The sequence below is a fragment of the Hemiscyllium ocellatum genome, chromosome 37 (genome assembly GCF_020745735.1).
Source record: "Hemiscyllium ocellatum isolate sHemOce1 chromosome 37, sHemOce1.pat.X.cur, whole genome shotgun sequence".
Taxonomy (NCBI): Eukaryota; Metazoa; Chordata; class Chondrichthyes; order Orectolobiformes; family Hemiscylliidae; genus Hemiscyllium; species Hemiscyllium ocellatum.
The window spans coordinates 34,336,284-34,358,056 of record NC_083437.1 but is presented as its reverse complement, the minus strand read 5'-3'; positions in this window follow the sequence as shown (position 1 = coordinate 34,358,056).

Below are 21,773 nucleotides of genomic sequence, written 5' to 3'. Positions count from 1 at the left end.
TAGGCCTCCATTGCAATCTAGGCAAAAGTGAGGATTGCAGATGCTGGAGATCGGAGTCAAGAGTGTGGTGCTGGAAAAGCACAGCAGGTCAGACAACAGCGGAGGAGCAAGAGAATCAACATTTCGGGCAAGAGCCCTTCATCAGGAATGAGGCTTGTGAGCCAAAGGGGTAGAGAGATAAATGGGAGGGGGTGGGTCTGGAGGGAAGGTAGCTGAGTGTGCATAAGGTAAATGAAGGTAGGGGTAATGGTGATAGGTCGGATGATGCAATGTATCCAGAGGTTGGTGGGGTGGAAGGTGAAGTCCAGGCGGTTTCTGGTATCCATCAATGGTGACAGACTCAACACAGACGTCTTCTACAAACCCACTGACTGCCGCAGCTACCTGGACTACCTTTCCTCCCACCCTGCCTCCTCTAAAAACACTATCCCTTATCCTCCACCTCCACCACATCTGCTCCCAGGAGTACCACTTCCACCACAGAACACACCCCAGATGGCGTCCTTCTTCAAAGAGTGCAATTTCCCTTCCCACGTGATCAAGGATGCCCTCCAGCACATCTCATCCACTTCCCGCACCTCCGCCCTCGAACCCCAGCCCTCCAATCACAACAAAGACAGAATCACCCTGGTCTTCACCTTCCACCCCACCAACCTCCGGATACATCGCGTCATCCTCCGCAATTTCCACCACCCACAAACAGACCCCACCACCAGAGGTATATTTCCCTCCTAACCCTTATCTGCATTCCATAAAGACCATTCCCCCCGCAACTCTCTTGTCAGGTCCACACTCCCCACCAACTCACCCTCCCCTTCCGGCACCTTCCCGTTCCACTGAAAGAATTGCAAAACCTGTACCCACACCTCCCCCTTCACTTCCAGCCAAGGCCATAAAGGAGCCTTCCACATCCATCAGAGATTACCTGCACTTCCACACATGTCATTTACTGTATCCCTTGCTCTCGAAGCAGCCTTCTCTACATTGGGGAGACAGAATGCTTCAGAGAACATCTCCGCGACATGCGCAAAGCAACCCCACTGCCCCGTGGCTGAACACTTTAACTCCCCCTCCCACTCCGTCAAGGACATGCAGGTGCTGGACCTCCTCCATTGCCAAATCTTAACCACCCGATGCTTGGAGGAAGAATGCCTCATCTTCTGCCTTGGATCCCTCCAACCACTGGATTTCACCTGTTTCCTCATTTCCTCTCACCCCACCTTATCCCAGGTCCAACTTCCCAACTCGTCATCGCGTTCATGACCTGTCCTACCTGTCCATCTTCCTTCCCATCTATCCGCTCCACCCTCCTCTCCAACCTATTACCATAACCCCCACCATCTGCCTATTGCATCCTCAGTTACCCAGCCACACCCACCTCTCATTTATCTCTCTATTCCCTTGACTCACAGGCCCATTTCCTGATGAAGGGCTTATGCCCGAAACGTCGATCCTCCTGCTCCTTAGATGCTGCCTGGCTTGCTGTGCTTTTCTAGCATCACACTCTCAACTCCACTGCAGTCTGCTGCCCAGTTATCACCAACTTTTCAGAGTATTGAATGTTAGGAGATTCAAATAATGATAATCGAATTGCTGCAAGTTTTTAGATTGGTGACCAACTGGATGATTTCAGTGGTACTGCAGCACTGAGTCATTGATCTAGGGCAGAAATTGGATCTCACTATGTCCATTTTCCTTGCTGCTGAGTTAGAGGTGGTAGGTCCAAACCACTTCCATGCCATGCCAACTGGCACCTCAGTGCCAAACGGAGGAAGTGCTGCGTTGTTAAAGGTGCCATCTTCTGGATGAGATGTCAAACTGAAGACTTGCCTGCTTTCTCAGATCGACATAAAATATCCCTGGAGCCAGCTGACAGTCTGAACACAGTATATTAAAGTTGTTATAGTAAACCTACAACTGCATGAACGACTAAATTTTATTTACATTTATTCAAAGAGTTTTCAGTTTAACAAAGTCTGTGCAGTTACTGCTTATACATTTATTTTGAAGAATGAATTGTGATCCTGTAACTGAATTGGATTGAAAGCTTATAAAATGTGTAGTGGACAGAGTTACTTATTGCTGCAGACAGAATAACCTGACCTGTGTTCATTTCTGAGGTTGTGAAAAATGCCATAAAATCGGAATACTTGCTTTGTGTCCTCCTTACTGGGAGCAGGAATTCATCCTGTGATGTGAACAAGCTTGTCAGAGTTTAAACCACTCCCCTTTTAATAGTTGGGCCAGAGTCACAGTTAGTGGGCCACATCTGTCGTGATCATATGAAGTACTATAGTATATGAGTAAAAAATGAGGTCTGCAGATGCTGGAGATCACAGCTGCAAATGTGTTGCTGGTCAAAGCACAGCAGGTTAGGCAGCATCTCAGGAATAGAGAATTCGATGTTTCGATAGTATATGGTTAACAATGACCTTATTCATGGATGCATAGGAACAGGGTTTATCCTATATTTTCACTTTCCTTATGAATGGAAACATTACACTTTGTATCATCCCAATGCAAAGAAGGAAAGAACTTGCCACTTATATATAATTCTTGTCACTTTAAGTTCACTGTGAGAAAATATCGCAACTAATTTGTGCATAGAAAGTCAGACATTCATCTCCTTGAGTCTTCTCTGCCATTTCATAGAATCACAGTTGATCTGATTGGAACAACAAATCCACATTCCTGCATACCCTGATAAGTTTTCACTGGCCTAGTTACCAATAATCTATTCACCTCTGCTTTAAAAATATTCAAGGACTCGTCTTGCACCACATTTTTAAGAAGAGTTCCAAAGCAGAAACAAAATTGCCCCATCTCCGATTTAAAGGATGACTCCATACTTTTGAACAGTAACCTTTCTCTGTAGATTCTCCAATCAAAATGGAAATATCTGCTTCACATCCATCCTGTCAAGATTCTTTAGAACTTATCGTTTTCAATCAAGTTGTCTCTTATTCTTCTAAACTCCAGCAGATACGATCTGAGTCTGCTCAATCTTTCCTCATAAGGAAACCTTACCATATTAATCTGGTAAACCCTCTCTGAACTGTTTCCAACACATTCATACCCTTCCTCAAGAAGGTGACCAATATTATACATCGAATTCGAGATGTGTTCACCAGTGCCTTGTGTAACTGTAGCATAAGCTCCCTGCTTTTGGATTCAATTTCCCTTGCAATAAGTGATAGCATTCTCTTAGCTTTCCTAATTACTTGCTGTATGCACATATTGGCCTTTTGCGATTCATGCAAAGGACATCCCAGACCTCTCTGCTTCTTAGAGATCTGCAATTGTGAATAGTGCTAAAGTAGCCATGTAGATATTGTGGCTACAAGTGCAGGTCAAATGCTAGGAATACTGTAGCATTTAGCATATCTTGCCTCTGCCTCCCCAACTGATTGTTCACTATGATGTGGTGATGTAATACTCCCCAGTTGCCTGGTATTTGATACCATCCAGGACAAAGTATCCCACTTGATGGGCATCGCACAAACAAACATCCACTCCCTCTACTACTGACGCTCAGGAGCACCATCTACAAGCTGCATTACAGAAATGAACCGAAGATCCTTAGAGGACATCTTCCATATTGTCAACCACTACCACTCAAAAGGACCAGGGCAGGAGATATATGGAATATCACCACCTGCAAGTTCCCTTCCAAGTCACTCACTGTCCTGAATTGGAAATAATATCATCATTCCTTCAGTGTCTCTGTGTTAAAATGCTGAAATTTCCTCCCTAACCGCATTGTGGTTGACTGCTGCACATGGAATGCAGCTTTACATAAAGACTGCTCGCTACCATTTTCTCAATGGCAACTGGGAATCAGCAATAAATGTTGGTCCAACCAGCGACACTCACAAATGAAGGCCTTAGAGAAAACTCTGCCCATGTTGATAATATGCTTTTTTTTGGCTCTATCTTGCCAAATGGACAGTTTTATGTTTGCCCACATTCCATGCTATTTGCCAGATTTATGTCACATAACTTATCTATATCTTTTGGTAGCCTTTTTACATCCTCTTCACAACTTATTTAAAAGGGACCTAAGATGCAACTTTTGCATGACGGGGATGGTGCGTGTATGGAACGAGCTGCCAGAGGAAGTGTTGGAGGCTGGTACAATTACAACATTTAAAAGGCATCTGGATGGGTACATGAATAGGAAGGTTTTAGAGGGATATGGGCACAATGCTGGCAAATGGAATTGGATTAATTTAGGATATCTGGTCGGTATGAACGAGATGTATCAAAGGGTCTGTTTCCATGCTGTACAGCTCTATGACTTTGCTGCTTACCTTTGCTTCAATAGCACATTTGGCAACCATATATGTTGTCTCTTTATCCACTTCATTTACATGAAATGTAAGCAATTGAGAGTTCAACACTGGTGTTTGTGGCTTCCCATTCATTACATCTTGCCAACCATTTATGACTCCTCCCTGCTTTCTGTAAATTAGCTAATTTTCAATCCACACCACTCCTACACCATGAGCTTTTATTTTCTACAATAGCATTCAATATGGCAATTTATCAAATGCCTTCTGGAAATGTAACTTCATCGGTTCCCCTTTATTTATACTGCCTGTTAATTTCACAAAGAACTTCAACAGATTGGTTAAATATTATTTGCTATTCACACAACCAATTTAACTGCCTGATTAATTTGAACTTTTCTTGGTGTCCTGCTATAAGTTCATAATAACATTTAATGTTCTATTTATGATAGATGTTAAGCCAATTGGCCTGTAGTTTCTGCTTTCTGTCTCACTGTCTCTGTCCCCCTCTCTTTTGCCTCACTCCCTCTACTTTTGAATATTGGAGTTATAAGATCTATATTCCACTCTAATGGGACCTTCCCCAAATCATGAGAGTTTTGGAAAATTAAAACCAGTGCATCAACTATTTCACTATCCATCTGTTTTACGACCCTGGGATAAAGTCCATCAGGACCCAAGGACTTGTCAGCCCACAGCTCAATGCAACGTCTCTGGTGATTATAATTTTCTTAATTTTCACCTTCCTTTCAATTTCTTCAGTTATAGTTGCTACTGGGACATTACTTGCACCTTTACCTGAAGACTACTTTCCTTTTTTTCCATTAATAATTCTCAAAATTAAACTTCTAGAGGTCCAACGCTTACTTAACTGCTTTTAAAATATTAATAGAGACCTTTACTAACTGTTTTAATTTTTCTGGCCAGCTTTCTCTCTTATGCCCTCATTACATTTTAGTCATTGTTTCCTTTGTTATTAGATTAGATTAGATTAGATTAGATTAGATTAGATTACTTACAGTGTGGAAACAGGCCCTTCGGCCCAACAAGTCCACACCGACCTGCCGAAGCGCAACCCACCTATACCATTACATTTACCCCTTACCTAACACTACGGGCAATTTAGCATGGTCAATTCACCTGACCCGCACATCTTTGGACTGTGGGAGGAAACCGGAGCACCAAGTTATATATTCTGTCTAATCATCTGACCTGCCACCTATCTTTGCATAATAGTATGTATTTTCTTTTAAGTTTGAAAAGTTTGATATTTCAGAGATTGTTAACTGCTCCTACAAGTGACACCTAGTCTTTATCATTTCTCATCTTTACCCAAATCATTTCTATATCCAGTTCTGAAGAAACATCAGATTCTGTACAGATGCTGCCTGGCCTGCTGATTTTCTCCCAGAATTTCTGTTTGAATCCATATACTGATTTCCTGAACTTAATTCATTCCTCTCTATTTGTTGCTATGGTTCATTAACTAAGTTATCGTGACCAGATTTTGGAAAGAAAAATTACATTAAAAATTTTGATGTTTTTATTACATTGGAGAAATTTGATTAATGGTGCCAGTTCCAGTTCAGATAAATTGGAAGGAGTACCAGCAGAAAGCCAGTTGCAAAATCCAAAACAAAATGATGGTTGATATAAAGGGTGATCATCCTGCATTGTTGTGAGGTGCCAGTGTTGGACTGGGGTGGACAAAGTTAAAAATCACAAAACACCAGGTTATAGTCCAACAGGTTTATTTGGAAATACTAACTTTCGGAGCATTGCCCCTTTTATCAGGTAGGTAGTGGGACAGGATCATAGGACACAGAATTTATAGTAAAAGATCAAAGTGTCATTTAACTTATGCAATGTATTGAACAAACCTGGATTTCTGTTTAGTCTTTAATCACTTCGAATGGAGATGCACATTTCTTCAATTTTTAACTTTTTTCCACCCCACACTGTGACGACCACACATACTATGGGTGAAACTGGAACAGAAACAGAAAGACTGGAAATAGTCCATATATATATATAGCATTGGATTTTAATAGCCACAAAAGCTATACAGCAGTATTATGAACCACATATCTTGTTAAGAAAAGTAACAACATATAATTTAATAAAGTGCTATTTTATAAGGATTTCCACAGGAAGATTAACAATATAAAAGGATAGGTGTTCATGAGTTTAGTTAATACTCAGTGTACTACAAGAGCCTGTCAAATACCTGACAACAACTTCTGGATTTCTGTCCTTACCTGCGTGTAGACTTCCAGGATTTACTCGCAGCTTTACAGGAGTACAATGGCCAATGGCAATTTTGGCATCAATACCACCACAAAATCCCAGCCAATGTGTCTCACTAGACACTTAATTGGTTCATGTCAAAGATTAAAAGTGTAAAGAAAATAAGACTGCAAAGCAATATTTTTCTACTGGAAAACTCACCTGCTGGTTACCAAAGAGTTGTCTCAAAATCCACTCAAGGAAATGACCTGTCCATCATCACCAACAGCTTTGCTTATACATCTGTTTTGATAACAATTGGCCCATTAAAAGATCGATGCTGTTACATAACCCACCATCAGCTGAATTTTTTTGCCAACAGCTTCTGACAGCTTACTAGATCTAAATTATTAATCCTGTTAATCAGTGTTGGCCCACAGTCTGTTCCTCAGTTTGCAGGCATCTGGAGGCTTGATGATCCCTTTGCTGTTTGTCTGAAAAGTAACTGGTTGGAACAGAAGGAGCTTACTTTTGTTCATTTGCCTGGCTAATCAAGAACAAGAGCAGTGCCAATATATATAGAAAGGACAGTAATGGATCATTGGAACCTTATTTGCGCACTAATAAGCCAGGCTTATTCTTCTAGCCTGCTCTCAGTCAGCCATCATTGTCACTTCTGAGCACATTGTGTATTCAAGTCCCTGTCCAGAGACTTGAGTTCAAAATCTAAGCTGGCTGTCTAGTGCACAACTGTGAAAGTGCTGCACTGTCAAAACTGCTGCCTTTCAAATGTTTGAAGAATATGGGAACTGTTTCAGTGTCCTGGTCAACATTTATTGCTCAGTCGACTGAAGGAAAATAGATTGGATCATAATTACAGTGTTGTTTGTGAGGCCCAGGATGTACGAAATAAACAAAAAATACACTTCTGTGCTGCAACGTTTGTGCAATGTTTTAGGATGTTTTAGGTGGTATATAAATGCAAATCTTGAAATAGGAGTCACAGTAAACTCAGATAATGGTACCCTTGTGTTAAGTTGTTATTTAGCCACAATCTTTGATGATATGAAAATAACTGATGGATAGAGATCAGGAATAACATGGAGGCCAATCATAAGTGCTATTTATTCTAAATCTTTTTCAAGTTTGTATTCTGGGGACGAAGTTAAATATTTGAATTGTCAGTGCATTTATGGTGGGGAAATAGTGGACTTTGGTGTTACGTTGAGAAATAGTAGCACAAAAAGTATAAACCATAATTTACTCTGTGGGATGGCTCCTATCAGGAGAAGTGAGACAACAACTCACTGAAGACACAAAAGACGAGGTAAGTATTTCAACAAAGATGCTGAATCCTGACCTGAGCTGTTGATCGGATGAACTGTGCAAGTACAGGAATCCCATCCTGAAGACCTGGAATTCAGTAAAGATTGTTCCTGAATGTAAGACTTCAATGTTGTACTTAATTGGGACTGGAACCTATAAATGGGAAGAAACATAGTTTGTATTTTGACTTACCCAATGATTAACACCAGAAAGATCACAACCCAAGAATACAAGATCATGTGTGCAGTGTACCAACTTATCACTGAGAACAACAAATCCTAAACTACAGGATGGAAGTAAATCTTACTACCTCAGTAGAGACGTACAGCTCGGAAACAGACTCTTCTGTCTAAGTCATCCTAAATAAATCTAGTCCCATTTGGCAGCATGTGGCCCATTATCCCTCTAAACCCTTCCTATTCATACACCCACCCAAAGGTTATATTTGTACCAGCCTCCATCACCTCCTCTGGCAGCTCATTCCAGACCACTCTCCGTGTGAAAAGATTGCCCCTTAGATCCCTTTTATATATTTCCCGTCTCACCTTAAATCTATGCCCTCTAGTTTGAAATGTCCCTACCCTAGGGAAAAGACCTTGGCTATTCACCTTATCCATGGCCCTCATGATTTTATAAACTTCTATAAGGTGACCCCTCAGCCTCCAACACTCCAGGGTAAACAGCCCCAGCGTATTCAGCCTCCCCCAATGGATCAAACCCTCCAACTCTGGCAACATCCTTGAAAATTCTTTGAAATCTTTCAAGTTTCACATAATTTTTCACTTGGCAGGGAGACTAAAATCAAACATAGTATTTCAAAAGTGGCTGAACCAATACGCCAAACAGGCAAAACATGATCTCCCAACTCTTATATCATGAATAATAATTTTAAAACAAAATACAATGTATAAAACTCTCGAAAAATAGACATCCTCCTAACAATCTTCAGTGTATTGTATGGGATAGTCAGCAGTTGGAGGATTGATACTGGAAGTCTTTCCTGACAAAGTGCATTTAAATCCTGCCTCTTTGATTTCACTGAGAAATCACACGATTGGGAAAGTTGCCAAAGAGTTAATGGAAATCAAAGGCTTCACACTTGTTAATGCAGTGGATCTAGCACGACTCCCATGGTGTTTTTCAGGCAGGGAGACATCCTGTCATATAATGTACAGACCAAGACAGATTGCACACATTCAGCCCGTTGGTCTGTTTAAACATTTAAACAACCTCTGCAGGGCATGTCAGATCATTGGCATAGATAGTACTGTCACACATGGGAACACCACCCACCACATACATAGCAGATACTCACGTGACTCGGCCACTGTTGTTTGCTTCATGTATTGCGGTAAGGATGCCTCACAGCATGGTATATTGGTGAGACCATGCAGACGCTATGGCAATGGACACCACCCAGCAATTGCCAGACAGGAATGTTCCTTCCCAGTTGGGGAACACTTCTATAGTCAAAGACATTCAGGTTTGTTTCCAGCACTGCCTTATTTTTAATTTTCTTTTATATAATTAACTCTTTGCCACAAGTAATTGGATTATGGATTATTCCCTTCACTTACGTTTCAGCTGTTTACAGTTACTCACACCGTCTGACACTTTTGATCGCTGGCAGAGACTTATTGTTCAACACTCGACTCACACCGTTTGTATGATCTTTTGATCTCTTTGCTGAATGATCTCTCTGTCTATAAATTCTGTGTCTGTGTGCTTTTCTTCATATCACCTGATGAAGGGGCAATGCTCTGGAAGTTGTTGGACTATAATCTGGTGTCATGTAACTTCTAACCTAACCATTTAAAGGTTTTGACATCTGGATCATTGGAAATGTGCTGCTCTGCTGCAGAAACTGGAAGTCATAGGCTCAATAATAAATGGGATTAGAGTCATAGAGCATGGAAACAGACCCTTTGGTCCAACTTGTCAATGTTGACTACGTTTCCTAAGTTAAACTAATTCCATTTGCCTGCATTGGGCCCATATCCCTCTAATTCATATACCTGTCCAAATGTTGTTTAAAAGTTGTAACTGTATTTGCATCTACTACTTCATCTACTACTACTAATTCATTCTATATATGCATCTATATGAGAAAGTTGTCCCTCAGATCCCTTTTAAATTTTTCCCCTCTCACCTTAAACCTATGCCACCTAGTTTTGAATTCCCCTACATAGGGGGAAAAAACCTTTGCAATTCTCCTTTTCTATGCCCTTCATGATTTTATAAACCTCCATAAGGTCACCCCTCAATCTCCTACATTCCAGGGAAAAACGTCCTAGGCTATCCAGCCTCTCCTTATAAGTCAAACCTTCCACTCCCGGGAAATCCTTGTAAATCTCTTCTGTATTCTTTTCAATTTAGTAATATCTTTCCTATAGAAGGGTGACCAGAACTGTGCACAGTACTCCAAAAATGGCCTCACCAATATCCTGTACAGCTGCAACATGATATCCCAACTCCTATAGTTAATGATCTGAGTAATGAAGGCAATTGTGCCAAACACCTCCCTCACCACACTGTCTATTTGTGACTCCACTTTCAAGGAACTTTGCACCTGAACCCCCACGGCTCTACCATTAACTGTGTAAGTCCTGCCCTGGTTTGCCTTACCAAATACTCTAGTAACACCTCATATTAATCCAATTTAAATTCCATATGCCACTCTTCAACCCAGTGAAATGACTGATTAAGATCCCATTGTACTCATAAATAGCCTTCACTGTCCATTATACCGTTAATTTTGGTGTCATCTGCAAGTCTACTAACTATGCTTCCTCTATTCTCAGCTGCAAATGTGTTGCTGGTCAAAGCACAGCAGGTTAGGCAGCATCTCAGGAATAGAGAATTCAACGTTTCGAGCATAAGCCCTTCATGGTTCCTCTATTCTCACCCAAATCATTGATATAAATGACAAATAACAGTGGACCCAGCACTGAGCCCTGCAGACCACCACTGGTCACAGGCCTCCAGTCCAAAAATCAATCCCCTTCCACCACCTCCGTCTCCTACTGCCAAAGAATTGGATTGACCCACCAGATGGTGAGCAAGTGGTCAGGCACTCCCAAGGCAGAGTAACATTCGAGGGAGTTAAGAAGCAGAGACTTTGAGTAAAGAATGAAATACTGCTGAAGGAAGATGCAGTAGTTGACAGCACTTGTACAGTAATTACTGACATCTGAGTAGATTGCTAACAAATCCATTGATTTGTCTTGGTCACATTTGCCACTTAATGTGCAGGATATTGTGCTTGACCATAATTTGCTGATTCAATTATGTTTAATCCAAGTCGAGTTTTGCTGTTAGTGTATAGATATTGCTTCTTAATTAATTTGGATTTGGATATTAAAGTATAAGATAGATATTATAAGTTATTTTACTTTCTTGGGACAGGAAAGTTTATGCTTAGTTGTTTAAATCCGTGGAATCTTGTGATTCTGTTTGTAAGGATTTGAGATTCCCAAACTCAGTCTACTTTAAACCATAACTGGACCTAATCAAACTTCAAGATCTGGTCCAAGATCATAGCATGGTGGAACAGTTTTATTAAACCTGTTGGAATTGGCCACTTTGTTCATGAACCTCCACTAATTATTTTAAAAACTCCAGGGCCAGAGACCAAACAAACCGTTATAATGCATTGTTCATTGTACACCCACCAAACAAACTGTATTGCTCCTGCATCCATTATTTAATTAACTTGTACAAAGACATGCAACATATAAGTACTTGAATGCAAACTTTTGCATCTGTTCTAGTGAGACTGACGTGAATGTGATACAAATTCCCTGAATTGTAGAAGCCAGGTGAGCAGATAACAGTAATCCTTACACATATCTACACCTCAGTGTGACACACACATCAGGGAAATATTCCACTTTAATATTAGTCTACTCTAGCAGGCTGTGCACTGTTTAAAGACTAAAGAAGCATAATTTAACTCAAGCAATAGTCATTCCAGTGGTGCTCACATCCCATAAAAGAATTGAAAAATGGAAACATTTAGGAGAATAGTTCCAAAGATGAAATACTTCAGTTGAGACTGGAAAAGCTGCGATTATTCTTCTTAGACAAAATAAAGTTGTAAGGGCTTGAGATCAAGTTGTTTAAAACAATGAGGTCTCTCGACAGAGAGAAATTATTCCCATTGATGGGAAAGGCAAGGACCAGAGGACACACTGAGAGTCACAAAAGAACCAACAGCAGTCAGAGGAAAAGCATTTTGTGTAGGGTGTGGTTGCAGGATCTGGAATACAGTGCCTTCAAGTGTGACAGAGGAAGATTCAATTAAGGATTTCAAATAGAACAGAAAAAATAACAGAAGAATCAAAATATACAGGGCCACAGAGAAAGAGCCAAGGGCTAGCTGATCTGTGATGGCAGACACGCTGGGCTGAATGGCCTCAGGTGGGGATGGATGACAGGTGAAGTTGTGAGATTAGCTAAGAGGAAAAAGGAAACATAAGATCTAGGTGATTTAAAACAGTCGAAATTTTGGAAGAATATCAGGAAAGCAGGACCAATCTAAAATGAGGAATTAAGAGAGCTAAAAAGGGTATGAAATATCTTTAGCAAACAGGGTTAAAGAAAATCCCAAAGACTTTTATTCATAGAAAGGAGCAAGAGGGTAACTAGAGAAAGGGTTGGCCCACTCAAGGATAAAGGAGGAAAGTTATGCATGGAGTCAGAGAAAATGGGTGAGATTTGCATCAGTATTCACCGAGGAGAGGGACATGATGGATGTTGAGGTTAGGGATAGATATTTGATTACTCTAGGTCAAGTCGGTGTAAGGAGGGATGAGGTGTTGGGTATTCTAAGAGGCATTAAGGTGGACAAGTCCCCAGGGCTGGATGGGATCTATTCCAAGTTACTGAGGGAAGCAAAAGAGGAAATAGCTGGGACCTTAACAGATATCTTTGCAGCATCCTTGAACATGGGTGCGGTTCCAGAGGACTGGAGAATTGTTAATGTTGTCCCATTGTTTAAGATGGGTAGCAGAAATAATCCAGGTGATTATAGACTGGTGAGCCTGACGTCAGTGGTAGGGAAGCTGATGGAGATGACACTCAGGGATAGGATCTATTTGTTTGGAAGAAAATTAGCTTATCAATGATGACAACATGGTTTTGTGCAGGAAAGATCATGTATTACCAATTTAATAGAATCCTTTGAGGAAGTGACAAAGTTGATTGATGAGGAAGGGGCTGTAGATGTCATATACATGGACTTTAGTAAGGTGTTTGGTAAGGTTCCCCATGGTAAGCTGATGGAGAAAGTGAAGTTGCATGGGATCCAGGGTGTACTAGCTAGATGGACAGAGAACTGGCTGGGCAGCAGGAGACAGCGTTGTAATAGTGGAAGGAAGTTTCTCAAAATGGAAAACTGTGACCGGTAGTATTCCACAGGGATCTGTATTGGGACCACTGTTGTTTGTGATATACATAAATGATCTGGAGGAAGGTATAGGTGATCTGATTAGCAAGTTTGCAGATGACACTACGATTGATGGAGTAGCAGATAGTGAAGGGAACTGTCAGAGAATGCAGCAGAATATAGATAGATTGAGGATTGGGTGGAGAAATGGCAGATGGAGTTCAATCTGGGCAAATGCAAGTTGATGCATTTTGGAAAATCCAACCCAGAAGCGAATTATATGATAAATGGAAAAGCACTGGGGAAAATTGATGTACAGACAGATTTGGGTGTTCGGGTTTATTGTACCCGGAAGGTGACAACGCAGGTTGATAGAGTGATCAAGAAGGCATACAGCATGCTTTCCTTCATCAGACAGGGTATTGAGTACAAGAGTTGGCAGGTCATGTTGCAATTGTATAAGACTTTGGTTCAGCCACGTTTGGAATACTGCGTACAGTTCTGGTCGCCACATTACCAAAAAGGATGTGGTTGCTTTGGAGAGAGTGCAGAGGAGGTTTGCAGAATGTTGCCTGGTATGGAGGGCACCAGCTATGAAGAGAGGTTGAGTAGATTAGGATTATTAGAAAGACGGAGATTGAGGAGGGCCCTGATTGAGGTCTGCAAAATCATGAGAGGTAAAGACAGGGTGGATAGCAAGAAGCTTTTTCTCCGAGTAGGGGACTCAATTACTCAGGGTCATGAGTTAAAAGTGAGAGGGGAAAAGTTTAAAGGAGGTATGCTTGGAAAGTTCTTTATGTAGAGGCTGTCTGGAACGCTTTGCTAGTGGAGGTAGTAGAGGCGGGCACAAATTTTATATGTATCTAGTCGGCGGAACATCGAGGGCCGAAGGGCCTGTACTGTGCTGTAATGTTCTATGTTCTATGATACGTGAATGGGCAGGGAGCAGAGGGATACAGATCCTTAGGAAATAGATGGCAGGTTTAGATAGAGGATCTGGATCGGCGCAAGCTTGAAGGGCCAAAGGGCCTGATCCTGAGCTGTAATTTTCTTTGTTCTTTGCGCTTTGTTCTGAGCTGTAATCATTATCTGATTGCATGAACTTGGACTTGTATTTAATAACAGGAGAAGATGGTAAAACGTGATGAATTCTATGATTTTTTGGGGGATTTCAAAATTAAGTTAGCATAGGAACCAGTTGTTAAGGTCTTGAATTCAAACATTTCTGGATTTAAGTGACTTTAAAGTTCAGGAATAATTCAGATTTGAACAAGTTTTGGCCAGTGGCTTGAATTTTGTTATTACCATACTGCCGTGTGTGAGTGTAAGCGAGCTTGTCATGATCAGGCCGTACCAGTGTAATATGAATAAAACATAACATGCAGTCTATTGGATTATTAAAAAAAGATAATTTCTCCCCTTTTATGGTGCTGTGAAATGAAGTTTGAATAACATACCCTTCAGTATATGGAATCAGTGAAGGGGTGCTTGCTTAATGTGGTGATGTTAAATGAGGTTTGAATAATTTATTCATCAGCACATATGACTACTGAGAAGATGCTTTCTGAAAGATGACATTCAATGACAGAAAAGTTTGATTATATGAGGTGACTTGGACTCAATAATAATGGAAAGCAAATATAACAAAAACATACAAGACATACAATTGTACAGTCCTGACAAATAATAATTGTGCTATTTTAGAAATTGTCAGGTTTATTCCAAGGAATCTTATTGCAGAATTAATCCATTTAATGAATCCTTTCACTGAGCTTAAATCTTCAAGGCATTGTGGGAAACTGCTTCCTGCACAGCAAGAACTCTTGGTGTCCATGGCAACAGACAGCCCTGTTGGGTCTATCTCCACAGCAACAGTAAGGCCAATTGCAATGGGGGTCCAGCAGATATTAATAGGGCATTAGCTCATCAAACATTTACTGAACTAAAGCATAGAATCTCGAGCCATGTATATGACAAGAGGCTTGCCTCCTAAAGCTTTATTTTCGAGGCAAGAATCGGCAAATTGGAAATAATAAATCTCCGTTACTTCATTCACAGAAAATGTTGCTTATATTCCAAATACAAAATGATTCACTTTAATTCATGCTATTCCTGAGTAATTATAATTGCAGAAAGTGAACAAAGTTTTACTACTATTTATTGCTAATCCTCTGAGTGAGTAATTGATTAGAGCTAAATTTACAATTGAATAACAGTGCAAAGCTTTGGTAACTTCCTTGTGTATTATCTTGTTGTCTTTTCTCTTAAATTTAAAACAAAACACTCCAGCCAAATTTCCTTCTCTTTCTTACTCACTTATCTCCTGAAGGTACAACTCCTCGATCATAGGTTTGCAGGTACTTTCTATAAGTCTACCCAAGATGCTACTTTTTGTTCATGGGTTCAGATTGGTAACCATTGGTAACAGGGAGTAAGTGAGGACTGCAGATGCTGGAGATCAGAGCTGAAAATGTGTTGCTGGAAAAGCACAGCAGGTCAGGCAGCATCCAAGGAGAAGGAGAATCGCTGTTTCGGGCATGAGCCTAAAGAAGGGCTCATGCCCGAAACGTCGATTCTCCTTCTCCTTGGATGCTGCCTGACCTGCTGCGCTTTTCCAGCAACACATTTTCAACCATTGGTAGCAGTGAGGTATCAGTGCAAAGCTTTCTCATTGCCCCATTTTTTAAAAATTCATTCATGGGATGAGGGCATCACCGGCCAAACCAGCATTTATTACCCATCCCTTATTGCTTAGGGGACAGTTAAAAGATAACCACATTGCTATGGGTCTGGAGTCACATGTCGGCCAGACCAGGTGAGGATGGCAGATTTCTTCCCTAAAGGACGTTAGTGAACCAGATGGACTTTTCCAACAATTGACAATGGATCAATGGTTATTATTAGACTCTTAATTTCAGATTTTACTGAGTTCAAATTACACCATCTGCCACGGTGGGATTCGAACTAAAGTCCCCAGAACATTACTTGAGTCTCTGGATTAACAGTCTAGCAATAATGCCACAAGCCCATTGCCTCCCCGACATCTAGCATCTCCATAAATAGTTTTTTTTTCAGCTATGGTCACCAGGCAACCATAAGACATTAGATTTGGGAGCAGAAGTAGCCCTCTGTGGTAAAGACTTCCTCTCAGGTAAAAAAAAACTCACCTCTGTCTTAAGTGAGTGACTCCTTACTCTGAGATCATGCCCTCTAGCCCTGCACTCCCCCATGAAGGGAAACACCCTCTCCCTGCCAACCACCCTGTCGGGGCCCTTCAGGATCAGACCTGTTTCAATAAAGTCTGCTGTCATTCTCCTAAGCTCCAATGAGTACAAGCCCAAACTACTTTGTAAGAAAATCTCTTTACACCCAGGAACCTAGTGAACTTCTGTGGACTGCCTCAAATGCCAGTGTATCTTTCCTTAGATAAGGGAGGAGAGGCAACTCTGGCTGATTGTCTCCTCACTACTGAGGAATGACATTGCCAATTGGAGGATGTCCACTGTACGGCACATGGCTGTGCGAAGGAACAGTGAGATTCTGTGGTGAATCCATAATGAACAGAAATAACTGTGTGGAGTTTGCATATTCTCCCTGTGTCTGAGTGGGTTTCCTCCCACAGTCCATAGATGTGCAGGCTAGGTGTATTGGCCATACTAAATTGTCCAGAATGACCCAGGATGTTTAAGTTAGGTGGGTTAACCATGGGAAATACAAGGTTATGGAGCTGGGGTGGGAGGGTGGGGGGGGAGGTAAATCTGGTTGGATGTTCTTCGGGGGGTTATTGTAGACTCAATGGGCTGAATGGTCTGCTTCCACATAGTAGGGATTCTATGGTTCCATGAAAGGAAAGGTAAATGATGACGCAGTGACAGTAACACTGTGACTGTTCAGCTCTATGATGAGTTCAAATCCAATCAAAACTGATGGGACGTGAGTGTCCTCTGCAATTTTAGCTTTAACAAGAAGCTGAAACCACTTCACACAGACACTAGATCTGACGTGTAAATTGGGTGACAAGAATCAAACTGACTCAGAAGCAAATCAAAGTGATACTCCTCCTCCAGGATGTTTCACTCAGCTGGGTTTCACTGTCAGTTCAAACCCTGATGCCAGATTAGTCTGTAACCACAGTCCTGGTGGAAAAACTCAACCCCGTGTTTAAGTTCCACTATAGCGCTGGGCATATTCAGCCACCTTTGTGAAATGGGTTTATTCACAAAACCAGTTTCCTAGTGGGTGTAGGCTCCCAGGATGTAACTGCCCCCAGTTAATGATCTTCAAAATTACTGAAAAAATGTATAGCTATGTAGAAATAATTCCCTCTATAACCTTGTCTCGATGATTGCACGTGAAGTTTAAACTAAATTATATGTTATGAACTGATAGGATTGACAAATCCTAGTATTAGTAATTAATGGAAAAAATGAGGTAAGTAATTGAATTATTTCCCAATGGGGCTCAAATTCCCATTAAGTACTTGCTTTCCCTAATGCTGTGCGAAGAAAAGGTATGAGCAAGAATCCTATACATCATGTTTATACCATCACATGTAACCTCATTTACCAATTTGCTAAGAAATGTTTCTGATGTAGCATCAAACTATTTAATAAGCACTACAGGAATTTGGAGATCCTGATACTATGTACAAGGATGAGAAAACAAGTCTGAAGATCAAAATAAATTGAACACTAATATGTTTCCTTTGATAAGCAAAGTCCTTTTACAAAGAACACCAGCTTAATGAGGTTCAGTGATATTCAGGGGATCTGCCATTCTTATGTTGATAAAGACGAGCTCTTTCATAACAGGGAATTGTTGAATTTTTGTCTTTGTTTCGGAGGTCAGCATATGTTTCCTTCAAAACCAAGAAAAGTGATTCAGTGATGCCGCCATCCATACTGAATGATGATTTATACTTCAGTCATTACAGGCTTGAGTTACTGAAGACTAAACATTTCCCCGAACCTTCAAAGTATACATCTGTTTCCAGAAATGAGGCATTGCAAAGTTCTTGATTTCTTGACAGTACAAAGGGAAATAATACAATGAAAAATATTCAGCCTATTCATAGAATCTCTGCAGTGAAGAAACAGGCCATTCAGCCCAGAAAGTCCACACTGACCCTCTGAAGAGCATCCTCTCCAAATGCACCCTATCCCTGCATTTCCCATGTCTAATCCAGCTAGACTGCACATCCCTGGACACTATGGACAATTTAGCATGGCCAACCCACCCAACCTGCACATCTTTGGACTGTGGGAGGCAACCAGAGCATCCGAAGGAAACCCACACAGACATAAAGAGAATTTATTGGTCAGAATGTTGAGTACAGAAGTTGGGAGGTCATGGTCTGGCTGGACAGGATTTTGGTTGGATCACTTTTGGAATATTGCGTGCAATTCCGGTCTTCCTATTGGAAAGATGTTGTGAAACTTGAAAGGGTTCAGAAAAGATTTACAAGAATGTTGTCAGGGTTGGAGGATTTGAGCTATAGAGAGAGAGGCTGAGTAGGCTGGGGCTGTTTTCCCTGGAGCTTCAGAGGCTGAGGTCTGACCTTATAGAGATTTGTAAAACCATGAGGAGCTTGGATAGACAAGACCTTTTCCCTGGGGTAAGACAGTCCAGAACTAGGAGGGTGGGGGGGAACTTAAAATGGATCTAAAGAGCAACTTTTTCACACAGAGGGTGGTGCATGTATGGGAGGAGCTTCCAGAAGAAGTAGTGGAGGCCAGTACAATTACAGCATTTAATAGGCATCAGGCACATAGATAGGAAGGGTTTAGAGGAATATGGGCCAAGTGCTGGCAAGTGGCAAACTAGATTAAGTTGGGATATCTGATCAGTATGGACTAGTTGGACCGAAGGGTCTGTTTCTGTACTGTACATCTCTATGACTCTATGATTGTATGTGCAAACTCCACATAGACAATCGCCCAAGGGAGGAATCAAGCCCAGGTCCCTGGCACTGTGTGGCAGCAGTGCTCATTATTAAGCCACTGTGCCACCCCATCATCAGAGTTAAACACTATTTTGATATTTTGCACATTGTATGATAAATTTTTTCATCAATGCTTGCTACTGGGAATTTATTGGTTTAATTGATTTAAATTCTTCATTTAGAACTGCTATTGTAGATATATTTGATGTCTCAAAGTTAGACATGGTTTTGAGATAAACAATACAGGAAGACTTGAATATAATTCTAATTCTGAATGAGCTGATTGAAGTTAAAGAAAATATCTAACCATGCTATACTTACTTTCTGATCAGGGTTCCTGCTCCTGATCGTTCTCCACATCTGCGGGAAATGTGCAATGTTGGGTCAGGATTCGATCAGGTTCAGGCAGAATGCCTCTTGAATTAGCTGTTGCTGCTAATGAGCAAAACTTGCATATGCTTCGTAAGTGAGTGGTGTTGGAAGGCTCTGGCCATCTGCGAAAATTACCCTGACAAAGGCAAGCATCATCTGGAGTGCTGGAAATCCATTGAAAAGAATTTAAGAGGGTATGGAGTTGAGAAGATGAGTGATATGCTTCGCCTTGCTCTCTCCCCCATGATTTGCAATTTTATATGATGGCAAGAATGATTTCTTCTGGTCAAATCTAATCCTGAAGGCTGGGTATAGTTCCATGGCCAGTAACAATTCTTTGATGTCTTGCTCAGTGACTATTTTTCAGATTTCAGCTAGGCAATGTATTTCAGCAAACTATTTCACACCTTGGTTGAGCTTAATCATATCCTCGCCAAGGAACTGATACACATGTACTTACCTGTAGCTGTCTGGGTCACCAGGTCCAACAGAGGAGCAGCTCATTCCATACACGCACCACCCTCTGGTGAAAACGTGGCCCCTTAAGTCCCTTTTACATCTTTCCCCTCTTACCTTAAACCTATGCCCTCTAGTTTTGGACTCCCCTATCTTTGGGAAAGCCCTTGCCCGTGCCCCTCATGATTTTATAAACCTTTATAAAGTCACACCTCAGCCTTCAACACTCCAAGGAAAATGGCCCCAGCCTATTTAGCGTTTCTGTATAATTCAAACTCTCCAACCTTGGAAATTTTTTTGTAAAGCTTTTCCGAACCCTTTCACATTTGACAATATCTTTCCTACAGCAGGGACACCAGAATTGCATGCAATATTCCAAAAGAGGTCTCACCATTGTCCTGAACAGCAGCAACATGACACTCCAATAGATGAAGGGCTTTTGCCCGAAACGTCGATTTCGCTGCACGTTGGATGCTGCCTGAACTGCTGTGCTCTTCCAGCACCACTGATCCAGACTCCAACTCCTATACTCAATGCACTGACCAATAAAGCCGTGCATATCAAATGTCTTCTTCGCAATCCTGCCTAACTGTGACTCCACTTTCATGGAACTATGAACCCCTACCCTATGATCCCTTTGTTTGGCAACACTCCCCAGGGCACTACCATTAAGTGTCAAAGTGTTTTGAGCAGGGAGAAAAAATTGAGTGCCAGGAGATCTGTGCATTACAACTAACATAATTAAGTTTTGAGAATTTTATTTCCAATCTGACTCCAATTACAAACAATAGGAGATGTGCTTTGCTCCATTAGTTCAGGTTAGCAGGCTGTATTTGAGTCAGGTTGTAGATTCACTCCTATTCAGGAGCACAAAGCCTCTGTCGACCCTATAGCACAGGAAGAGGAATTGCTGAACTGTCATCGCTTGAATGCGCTGTCAAGCCAGATGAAAGTCCCTAACAAAGATGAGCAGGGAGTTGTCCCAATGACAGGCAGCATCTGTGGAGTGAGGAGGAGAGTTGACACTTGAGTCCATGACCTTCCATCTAAACTAGGAGAAAGTGAGGACTGCAGATGCTGGAGATCAGAGCTTAAAAATGTGTTGCTGGAAAAGTGCAGCAGGTCAGGCAGCATCAAAGGAACAGGAGAATCGATGTTTCGGGCATAAGGCCTTCTTCAGTAATGAGGAGGATGTGCCAAGCAGGCTAAGATAAAAGGTAGGGAGGAGGGACTTGAGGGAGGGGCGTTGGGAATGCGATAGGTGGAAGGAGGTCAAGGTGAGGGTGATAGGCCGGAGAGGGGGTGGGGGCGGAGAGGTCAGGAGGAAGATTGTAGGTCAAGAAGGTGGTGCTGAGTCTGAGAGTTGGGACTGAGAAAAGGTGGGGGGAGGGGAAATGAGGAAGCTGGAGAAATCTGCATTCATCCCTTGTGGTTGGAGGGTTCCTAGGCGGAAGATGAGTCGCTCTTCCTCCAGGCATCGTGTTGCCATGGTCTGACGATGGAGGAGGCCAAGGACCTGCATGTCTTTGGTGGAGTGGGAGGAGGAGTTAAAGTGTTTAACCGCAGGGTGGTTGGGTTGTTGGGTGCAGGTGTCCCAGAGGTGTTCTCTGAAAATTTCCGCAAGTAGGCGGCTTGTGTCCCCAATACAGAGGAGGCCACATCGGGTGCAGCGGATGCAGTAAATGAGTGTGGAGGTGCAGGTGAATTTCTGATGGATATTGAAGGATCCCTTGGGGCCTTGGAGGGAAGTGACGGGGGAGGTGTGGGAGCAGGTTTT